This window comes from Protomyctophum parallelum, assembly GCF_964188405.1.
Source record: "Protomyctophum parallelum genome assembly, chromosome: 2".
NCBI classification, from domain to species: domain Eukaryota; kingdom Metazoa; phylum Chordata; class Actinopteri; order Myctophiformes; family Myctophidae; genus Protomyctophum; species Protomyctophum parallelum.
The window spans coordinates 31,214,222-31,226,722 of NC_139699.1; positions in this window are offsets into that span (position 1 = coordinate 31,214,222).

Genomic DNA, 12,501 nt, shown 5'->3' on the forward strand with positions numbered 1-12,501 from the left:
AATACTGAATGAATAATGGACCTCGACGAGAAAAGCTAAAACAATTGTGCTAGTTTGGTAAGAATGAAGCTAACTCTCAGTCCTCGATGGGGACTCGAACCCGGGCCCTGTTGTCTACTAGGCGCCGAGAGTAACCATTGGGCTACTGGAACACGGTTTTACAGAGTGGCACGAACATAATATATAAACATCACAACAAGTTAACATATAAAGTGATCACAGATGTTTGAACAACAACAACGTTAAGTATTAAATAACATTGAACGTACCTGCTGCTGCGGCGGACACGACGACGACCGACATGGTGACGTGGCAAAACAACACTGAGCAAAACCCCCTCCACGCGTCTCTTCCGTATTTGAGGGGGGGCGGCACTTCCTTCCGGGTATGACGTGAGGCCACGCCCGCGAGGACGTGGAGCTTTCTTGATTTGAGGGGGGGCGGCACTTCCTTCCGGGTATGACGTGAGGCCACGCCCGCGAGGACGTGGAGCTTTCTTGATTTGAGGGGGGCGGCACTTCCTTCCGGGTATGACGTGAGGCCACGCCCGCGAGGACGTGGAGCTTTCTTGAGTAAGACCCGGAAGCGGGTTACGTCACGGCTTATAAATAGTCAATACAGACATGAGTCCCCTTCCTGGCAGCGTCCTCAGTGGTCTAGCGGTTTAGACACCCGACTTTTGAATTAAACTTTATATAACTTCACGGGTTCAAACCCCTCTGATGTTTTTCTCAATCATTGATTCACAATACCAGAATGCACGTTTAATCATAGTACATAAAGCAGACAGCCCTGTGATTAAACCTTCAGCATTACACTGCAACCCCACTGTGGCTATACCTTTTTATTCACAATGCAAAGTTATTGTACTCCTAATAATATATCATGGTGTAGTCTAGCTCTGGTTTGATTGATTGATTGAAATATTTATTAACAGTTTGTAGAATTACAGTACATTTCAAGCACAAACTCAATACAAAGACTTAACTGTGAGTGGACGACCCAATTAAGCATTACACTTGTTTACAACAGGGTCCACATTGTTCAATTCATCAAAACATTTAGAGACATACAAATAGACACTTCTATGTAGTTTAAAGAACAGAACAGGAATTCATCATATAGGAAGCAAAAAGGGAAAAGATACATATATAGTGAGGGGAAAGGGGGGGGGGGGGGCGGTGGTCCATAGCTCTAATGGGCATTAGAACTATATATGGACCTGCTGTAGCAGTCAGCACAGTAGATTCATATTTCAATCGATCTGGGATGTTAAAATTGTGCCAAACTGTGTTCAATTAATTGCCTCTTCTGCTACAATAAACAGCAGTTATACTTATTATTGAGACTCAGAGAGCATGTTGACATGAATAGCTTAGCATATCTGTGTTATAATGAATGGGTTTGATTGATTGATTAAATTAATATTTTATAAAAAAATGTAGAAGTAGGCCTACCGTCAAAACAAAATAATTCACATGCAAGTAAAGGCATGGTGTTGCAGAGGCAAAAAAAGCACTGGTAGATACTTACTGCATGTTGTACCATATTATACTCTGGTAGGTACTTACTGCATGCTCAGGGTGGAAGACAGAGCGCGGGCTTGTTGTTTCATTCTCATACTGCTGACAGAGAGGTAATAAACATATCGTACGGCATACTATAGCACGCCGTTTTTCATCATTTTTGAGGATTTGAAAAAAAATCAAAAATGCACTATATTCACACTATATTTCTAAAACTATGAAACATTTCAAAGATTCCTTTTCAGGCAAACATGTCCACCGTGATGAACCTAAGTAGGCTAGAATGGGGTTGGTAGGTTTACATACTTACACCTAGAAACCCCATTCCAACCTATATACATGTTTGCCTGATAAGGAATCTTTGAAATGTTTCATAGTTTTAGAAATATAAGGCTTATATTTATAAATGTCTCAAATTTGAAAGCCTTATATTTCTGAAACTATGAAACATTTCAAAGATTCCTTTTCAGGCAAACGTCATTGTTTATCTAGGCTACAGTACCAAGTCCGCCATACCACCCATGACCGAAATGATCATTTTTAAACAAAATGACACTAGGGGGGTTTAATAACAAAATTATAGATAATAGGCCTATGGTAGAATATGACATCAAAGCATTGAAGTAATATGTTGCTAACACCGTCCCATCCCACTTGTCCCACACAAGTGATACTTCTGTCCCTCAAATGGACAGTTTTTGATCTGGTCACCCTACACAAATACCTCTGTAAGATATAGTGGTTGCATCACTCAAAAAGGATAATAGAAATGACAACCATGAAAAACGACATACAAACAACATAGTATGTTATCGAAAACCATTTATCTCGTAGTTTATCGTCTACTCTAAAACTATGAAAAACAATGTTGTTTTTCATCATTTATTTTTATGGTCGAAAGCCATGAAAAACAACATACTATATGGCAGTGTTTCCCAACTTTTTTGTCCCAGGGCACACTTTTTTAAACCATGAAAGACAACATACCATATAGTATATGGTATGTATGTATGGTATTTTTTGCTTTTATCGCCTTTCTAAATGCAATGGGATATACACATTTTTATATTTGAATTTTGACTTGTGGTTTTGAAGGCCAGCACAGAAAATATGCTATACACTGAATCTGACATTTGTCAATACAATAAAACAAAGACACAAAGTAACATACTTTATTTTCCATATCAGCTTCCAGGTTTCCAGATACAAAATACAAAAAAGATTGATGCACTCTCAAAAGAGATACATACATCAGGTATAAAGTGTACAGCATGAACTCCTTTCTCAGTTTGTAACATTTCTTCTAGCAGATTCAGCTAGGCTGGTAACAGATTCATTTTACATTGATTAGTGCCGTTGTGAAAGTGCAGCCATCACAAACATTCTACCAAAGTAAATGTACAATCAGATTCAGTAGTTATTAATAACAGACAGAATTATTGATCAGCTAGCAGGGTTACTGCTAGTGGGAGGACTTTCAAGGGGCTACAAACCAGATGGGGCCTTCAGAGACAAGTTCATTCTTGGCTATGATGAGAGCTGTTCTCTTTATAGGAAAAGATCATTATGTCAAAATTCATACTAAAATATGTCAGTTTAACCGTATGAAATCTGGTATAATATTCTGGGATAAACATTGTGCTATTTTCGGTGAAGAGATTTGGGGTAGATTTCTTGCATATTGTACCGTAGTGGGGCTTTCTGTAGTTGCGTTTGCAGTCTCTAGTTATGGTACGGTGGGGGGGAGTGGGGAAGAGGAGACAGTCTCTAGTTATGGTACGGTGGGGGGGAGTGGGGAAGAGGAGACAGTCTCTAGTTATGGTACGGTGGGGGGGGGAGTGGGGAAGAGGAGACAGTCTCTAGTTATGGTACGGTGGGGGGGAGTGGGGAAGAGGAGACAGTCTCTAGTTATGGTACGGTGGGGGGGAGTGGGGAAGAGGAGACAGTCTCTAGTTATGGTACGGTGGGGGGGGGAGTGGGGAAGAGGAGACAGTCTCTAGTTATGGTACGGTGGGGGGGGGAGTGGGGAAGAGGAGACAGTCTCTAGTTATGGTACGGTGGGGGGGGGAGTGGGGAAGAGGAGACAGTCTCTAGTTATGGTACGGTGGGGGGGAGTGGGGAAGAGGAGACAGTCTCTAGTTATGGTACGGTGGGGGGGGGGGAGTGGGGAAGAGGAGACAGTCTCTAGTTATGGTACGGTGGGGGGGGGGGAGTGGGGAAGAGGAGACAGTCTCTAGTTATGGTACGGTGGGGGGGAGTGGGGAAGAGGAGACAGTCTCTAGTTATGGTACGGTGGGGGGGAGTGGGGAAGAGGAGACAGTCTCTAGTTATGGTACGGTGGGGGGGGGGGAGTGGGGAAGAGGAGACAGTCTCTAGTTATGGTACGGTGGGGGGGAGTGGGGAAGAGGAGACAGTCTCTAGTTATGGTACGGTGGGGGGGAGTGGGGAAGAGGAGACAGTCTCTAGTTATGGTACGGTGGGGGGGGAGTGGGGAAGAGGAGACAGTCTCTAGTTATGGTACGGTGGGGGGGGGAGTGGGGAAGAGGAGACAGTCTCTAGTTATGGTACGGTGGGGGGGGAGTGGGGAAGAGGAGACAGTCTCTAGTTATGGTACGGTGGGGGGGGAGTGGGGAAGAGGAGAGCCTAGCAGAAGGGTGAAATTAGCCATCTATCCCATTGGTCGTATAGGGCTAGTCTCCCATTGGCTTATAGGCTAGCCAATCATGAAAATCTCGCTACTACATGGCTACTAGAGATTTTTATCAGCTCTGCAAGCTGATTAAAAAAAAGGAGAATTAGAGCCCTTGAGACCCCAAGTCAACCTATTTTTATGTATTTTTAAAATTTTAAAAATACATTGAAAGAATCATTTTGGTCTACTTTTAAATTCAGATTACATTATGGGTCACGGCCACCAATTTTTCTCCTGTCCTCATCAAAAGACTGTGGTGGTAACCACTAACCACGATTAAAAATATATATTTATTTAAAATAAAATCTTATCAGTTGATCAAATTAACAACAACCTTTCTATAAATGGCTACAGTGGCGGTTACAGTCAAAATGTTCATATGCATATACAGCTTTTCTTCTTTTTTTAACCCAGAAGTATTTGGTCACATCGGTCCTGTTTTAAAGTGAAATTAATTGTTCACTCAGTCACACAACACTTTGAAGTATCAAGATAGCTTATAAAATGATTGCATTGTTACATACTGTATAATAAAACCGCACAGTATAATATATTTAACTAAATGTACCATTATTGTACCATATTCCATTTGTTTTGACAGCTCAAGATTGACATGGTAAATTCTGAATAAGTAAAAGGTGTTATTGTCCTGAAAACAATACACTCATAATTTAAATACAGCAGTAAACATTTCTAGTAATTATTATACCTTTATACTTTGTTGTCTCATTCCAAATTATTGTTATCTCTCAGAGGATATTGCAGGACGTAAAACGTGTTTAACATTAGCTAGTAAAGAATGAGCTACAAATGGAATGTGCAAAATTGTGGAAAATATATTTCGACATTCTTAAAATTAGCATGAAAAGTACACATATACAGTATACACTTTAAGATCAATATTCCTGCTGTAACACTGTATAGAATTATTCCAAGTGTATTCAGTGTTTCAATGTACATAACAATAGAGTAATACGGTATATGTCAACTGTTACCTGAGAAAGGTAAGTCTACCTCAAAATATATCTTTGCTGTTGAGAGTGAATACGGTTAGAAAAGTTGCTTTCACAATTATGATCTACTTGCATCAAGTAATAATTAATGTGTTGGATTACATTAACAAACTATCCTCAGCACGGTACTTAAAGTGTGTTTTGAATTACGGTTTTGTATAAAATATGAAGTGAAATGAATGATATAGTCTGATTTGATCACTATTACTGTATCTAATATCTAGTCAGTATTTTAACTCAGGCCCGCCATTAGCGTGAATTTGCGTCATTGGCGTTAGTCTGGCCCAACGCCATTGGCGTAGATTCACGGCGCAATGGTCTTTTTTAGTGCTTTTGATCGAGATGCTACTCACATTAGCATTGGGTTGCTAGCTGATGATGTCAACAACAATGGAGTGCACCATCTTGAATTTCGGATCCGTTTCTTTCAAACGCCTTTATCTCCAATTAGCGTCACGTCACGGCTTAAATAGTCAATACAGACATGAGTCCCTTTCCTGGCAGCGTCCTCAGTGGTCTAGCGGTCTAGACGCCCGACTTCTTAATACAACTTTATAGAACTTCACGGGTTCAAACCCCTTTGATGTTTTTCTCAATCATTGATTCACAATATACCAGAATGCACGTTTAATCATAATACATAAAGCAGACAGCCCTGTGATTAAACCTTCAGCATTACATTACACTGCAACCCCACTGTGGCTAATACCTTTTTATTCACAATGCCAAGTTATTGTACTCCTAATAATATATCATGGTGTAGTCTAGCTCTGGTTTGATTGATTGATTTAAATATTTTATTAATAGTTTGTAGAATTACAGTACATTTCAAGCACAAACTCAATACAAAGACTGTTAACTGTGAGTGGACGACCCAATTAAGCATTACACTTGTTTTAGAGGGTCCACATTGTTCAATTCATCAAAAGTCCACATTGTTCAATTCATCAAAAAACAACATTATTACAAACCTACATTATGTGGGATCCTTTAGCTTACAAACGGAGTGACATTTCTGGCCACAACGTGGGTGTCGCTGGGCTGTGGCGCTGCCAACTGACTTTTGTGTTTCCCTCTGCTTCATGATCACCTTTTAGTTCCTTTATTACAGCGAATCAAAGGTGTGTGAAATACTTCTGTAATTAATGACTTGCTGACTATCTCGCGATTTTAGCCTGGATTTAGTGTTCACGCCACATAGGCTATACATTGAAGACCACATAGGCTATAGCCTACATGAAGACCCGACTCCAGCAGCAGAACTGACAGGTAGGCTACAGTACCAAAAAAAAGCCCTATCTTGACCACAGAAACGCCCCTAAAAGACACGGTATCCTACCGTCGGTATACGTGTAACATAGTGTGTATAAATTGGCAGATTTTATTTTTTATTTTGCACGTCACTTTCTGACTTTCCAAAGGAAACGTTTTAATGCCTTATTGCTGTGTTGTTGGTGATTTGTGGATTCGTTTTAGATCAATCAGGGATCTGTTAATAACTTAATACTGTACTGCAGTCTGCAGTTGTTCCCAAATCCACATTTGTTGAGCCCCCATTAGACCCCCATTAGACACTACTTGATATGTATCAAACAAATTTGGCTAATAATAAATTAATTAACATAATTTCAAACATTAAACCATTTAAACTTCTTCACCTGAACTGACCAGCTCGGTGAAATAACTCAGTACTCAAAACATGTTAATTTATATCAATTTTATTTATAACTGCCAATGTCATGTAAATGTACAACGCACAAAATGTATGTCACCATAACCAAACATGTATTTCTACTTGATAAACCTTATTTATTGGAAGACGGAGCACTTGCAGCATGTATAGATTTTGAGTCTATAATTTTGTTCTAAATACCTGCAAATTGACAAATTGTACATAACTCCTGTACTGGACGCTTTATCGTATAAAGTAAAGAAAATAAAGAACCAGACCACGTGATTAGACAAAAAGTCTCTGCAAGCTGATAAAAAAAAAAAAAAAAAAAACAGTTTCTTACCCAAACTTACAAGTGAAACTTCAGTAGTATTTAACCCATTCTGACCTGAGATCAGATTCATACGAGGTTTCCACATGGACACACACTGGTCTGATTAACCCATTCTGACCTGAGATCAGATTCATACGAGGTTTCCACATGGACACACACTGGTCTGATTAACACGGTTCTGAATGTGAAAATCTGACATAACATTCTATGTTCCGCATCTAGAGCCATACTGTAAAATAGATTCCAGCCTCACAAGAACTATGCATACATTTCACCTGGGCTGGTGGTGATTCACATTAAATGCCGGCAAAGCCATCCATCCTTTAATCACTTGAAACATGTGAAATTATCCTTTACAAATGTTCAAAAACAGCCTCACAATGCTGTGTTGTGAGTTTGTAGATCAGCCATTTTTACAATTGAACATTGTTGTGCGACTAAGTGTATATATTATGTAGGACTTAAGAGGTTAATTACAAAATTATGTAACAATAACTGAACGACTTCTACAAACATCTGTCAAAGGCATCACAATTTTTAAAAAATTGCAGAGTGTGGTTGCCGCAGTGGCTTACATATGCCCCTCCCACTAGTATTGCCAGCCAGTTACAATTTCAAGTCACGCCTTAGATCATGCGTAAGTAATTCGGAGGGGATTTAACCCCCGAAATTCATGTTTTTGCGACAAACGGTTACATTTCTCGCATTTGCGGCGCCCCCTATGGATGAAAATGGAATTGCTTTTAGAACTTGGTTGATTGAACCACCCCGGACATGTGATTGAAATGTGGGATGGATTGGACATTCCGTTCGTGATTTATGGCATTTTTTGTGATATAGGCCCCTCCTACTAACTTCGGAAGACGATTACGGCCGAACGATACGCACTTTCAAAATTCTGCAGTTCAGTTTTAATTGGATGGGTCCAGAGATCACGTGTGCCGATTTCTGTGAGATTTGGACAAAATATGTAGGAGGAAAAGCAAAAAGTGTGTTTTGGACCAAATTCAAAATGGCGGAAAATCTATCATGGCGGAAATGGGCGTGGCCTATATGGGGAGATGCGTCATGACCCAAGGAATCCAGGGAAATATTTTTTTATTTTACGACCTATGGTTCAAGAGTTATAAGCCAAAAGGTAAAGTGGGCTGTTATAGCGCCACCATGAGGCCGACCGATAACATTTTAAGGTTAAATAATTTTAGGGATAATGTTGAATTATCCCTAAAAGTTTTGTAACTATAGTGATTACAGTCTCCGAGGAACAAATACTTGAATGTGGATTTTTGCCTTTTCCCATTCATGTCAATGGGGAAATTTAATTCACTAATAAATTCATATCAATTAAACTATACAACATTTCTCTTAACAAAATACAAGCACACGATTCCCGATTTTTCCGGTCAATTTGACATATGGCTCAAGTGCGTACAGCGTACAGTGTGGGAGGTATAAAGCGTCAAAATAAAGACTACTCCAGTGAAATAATAAAGTGTCACAGTTACAAGAGTCTGGTTGCCCATTCGGGCAACCACACTAATTCAGGCTGACTTGTACTTTGTTGCTCGACAAAAAGCTGATTTCAAATGAACACTTATTTTTTGAGTGGTGCAACCACTCCCTTACTTACGAAGCTATGTGTGTGGCTGGGTGGGTATGAACACGAAAACAGCATGGCTGTTTTTCACCACCTGTGCGCAACCCAACACACACACACACACACACACACACACACACACACACACACACACACACACACACACACACACACACACACACACACACACACACACACACACACACACACACACACACACGCACGCACATGTTAACTGTATACAGTATATGATGATTTCGGGTGTGCCAGTACAGTACAGTGACAGTACAGTAGAGGGTACAGTAGAGGGACCCAACTCATTTCTCTACCGTTTCGGACGTGGGGCGGCTCGCCGGAACCGGGCCGGCACCCTGGCCGTGGTCCTGTAGGTCTGAAACTTCCGGGGACCCCCACACAGAGTTGCACCACTCACTTCACACAGGTGTGATTTTTAACTTAATCGACACAGTCGTGCAACAAAATATAAATTAGGTTTAAGGTCTTAATCTATGTTGTACTCATTTTGGGAATACAAGCACACAAACAAGCCAGAAGAAATTATTCAAAAGATCCCACTGTATTTTAAAGTTAGCATCATCTTCGCTTCCATATTCCTTTCCCCAGGTATGGGTGCAGGATGGCTGAGGTTTTGGTTCATCTGCTGGAGGAGATGTGGCTCGGCAGCAGGTCCCTTTGCGCCCCGGTGTTGGTGAGATCCACGGTGGCCTCCCTTCACCAGCAGTTCAACAACTGCTCACAGCAGGACGCCCAGGAACTCCTGCTCTTCCTCTTCAACACAATACACGACGACCTCAAAAAGGTACTGTGTCTGCATGGTCCAATACAGTAGCTCACGTGTGTGCTTATTATAGACATGCATGTGAATGGAGGGGCCACGTTATGTGTGACTTTGACCTTTGACTGTGTGCGCGTGTGTGTGCGTGTAGAAGGGTGAAAGAGGTCAGATGAACTTCTCAACAAGAGAGAATGAAAATAGAAGTCCTTCCAGTGCAGTGGGTGGGTCCACTATAATCTCTCATCTCTTTGAGGGCCAGCTGAGCTATGTGACGCTATGTATGCGATGTGGTCATCAGGCACACAGCAAGCAGGTCTTCAATATGCTATCCCTGCCCATTCCAACAGACATCACCAAGTGCTCCCTTCAGGTACTTGACATGACATCGAAGGAAGCCTGTGTATGTGTATGTGTGTGTGTGTGCGTGTGCGTGTGCGTGTGTGTGTGTGTGTGTGTGTGCGTGTGTGTGTGTGTGTGTGTGTGTGTGTCCATGTACGTGTGCATACACCTATTTTAGATACAGCGATCCAAACATGTGTCTATGGACCCCTCTTAGCATCTGTCTTTGTGCAGGACTGCCTGTCTCTCTTCTTTCAGCAGAGTACCCTAACCAGGGCAGACCAGAAGTTGTGTTCGGAGTGTGGCGTCAAGAGAGACACATCTGTGCTCGCATCTTTGGACAAACCTCCAGAAATCCTCATACTGCACCTCAAACGGTGGGTAGCAATTCAACTGATAATTGTTGTGTCTGATAATCTACAGTGGTAGAGTCTGTAAAATCTCTTGAAAAGCCCCATTGTGCGATACGCAGGAATCTATCATACAATGAAGTTCTCCTAAACCTAACTACAACTTATCAATTAGCATGGGTATGGATGGATGGATTCATACCCATGCAATTCACAATTGCCCTGCACACACCCCTAGGAACTTTGAACCAGCATCAATCCAATGTGCCACAATTCACAGCCAAGACAACAGGGGACTAATTTATCCCAATAAGAAATTAAGCTGAAGAATGAATACCTGAGGTATTATGAAGCCTTTGGCACCACTATAATGCCTTTGTGGCACTACAATTCCTACTGACATAAAATGGGCTTATTGTTTGGGCTTGTTTGAGTGTGTCTTATTTGTCACATGAGTCAATATCATCTGGTCTATGTTGTACTACCTATATATTATTATGCTCTAAATTCAGGCTGTAAATCAAAATTCCCTTGCAAGATTACAATTTCAAAAACATGTTGCTATATCAGGTGAGATGTAGGAGGGGCCCAGATAGGAGTAAAACCACAGAGCTTAGTCCTTCCACACACCAGAAATGTACCTCCCAGTCCCGGCGGAGTAGTTCCGGAGTAGTTCCAACAGATTTTGTGGCCCTGGTCTTGCCGTAATGGGACTGATCGAGGGTAGCTACTGGGACGCAAGTCGGGACTTGATCAACCCTGGCTGGGTCACTTGAGTGAGGGGTATGATGTTCGACAGACCCGAAACCCAGATGACCTTGGGATACATCACTGAGGAGAAGTCCCAAGTGTATCCATGCAATGTTTTTTAGTTCTAGTGGTGCTCAAACCTTGCCTAAAATAACTGACCCACAAGCTGACATGGTGTGTTAATAGCTCAGTTAATAGCTCAGTTCAGAGCACATTATTCACTGGCCTTGGTATTAGCAGAATATCACATGCCGCTTTTAAAAGGATTACTAAACAATTGATTCAACTAATCAACTCAATGTCTCAAGCAGTTCTTCTTACCGGGGGAAGAAGAAGGTGAAGGTGAGAAATGTTTTGTTCTCAGTGGAGACACTTGACCTGAGCCAATTCCTGTCCAGCCCCTCAGAACAGCACACCACCTACTCTCTCTATGCTGTAGTGGTAAGGACACACACACACACACACACCACACACACACACACACACACACACACACACACACACACACACACACACACACACACACACACACACACACACACACACACACACACACACACACACACACACACACAGACAAAATTGTGGGATAAAAAATATTAAGTAAAAAAAAAGGAACGGTCTACTGTAAAGATTTGAGACCGACACCAGTGTTGGGAAATAATTAGTTACTAAGTAACTAATTACTGTAATATTTTTTACTTTACCCACTGTCCCCAGTAACTAGTGTAACTTATTACAACTGCCAACCAGTGTTGATTTGACCGACTAAAACTAAAACTACAAAAACGAAATAAATAAAATAATAAAAACGAAGTTATGACTAAAACTAAGACTAAATATACAGTATTGTGTCAACAAATAAAAACTAGACTAAAATATTAAAGGAGGGACTAGTGGAGAAGAGATCCAGTAGAACTAAAAGATGAGTAATTTTATGTTCGGTTGCACTCAGGTGTTGCATACAGTAATAGGCATCATCTTTGTCAAGCCTAAAGCGTTCCGGCTATTGTCCTAATTCAAATCTTCTGTCCCCAGAACCACACAGGACAGCTGGACATGGGCCACTACACAGCTCTGTGTCACAATCCTCTAACACACAGCTGGCATTGCTTTGATGACTCCACAGTAACAGAGGTCCAGGACAACCCTGTTCAGTCTCAGAATGCCTACATGTGTCTCTATAGTCGCAAACCCTTCAAAAAGCCCAAGATCTGTGGACTCTGAACTCAGTAGCCATACCTCAAGCAAGGGAAGGAATATGTGTTGACTTCTGCCTAGTGCCATACCCACGTAAATGTGAATGTAAACATCTCTCCAACACTGATGTAGGGCTGCAACTATCGATTATTTTATTATCAATAAATCCTTTAACAGTTTAACCAGTTCTATGTTATACTTGGTCGCACTACTGTCATGTGTTGCAGTGCAT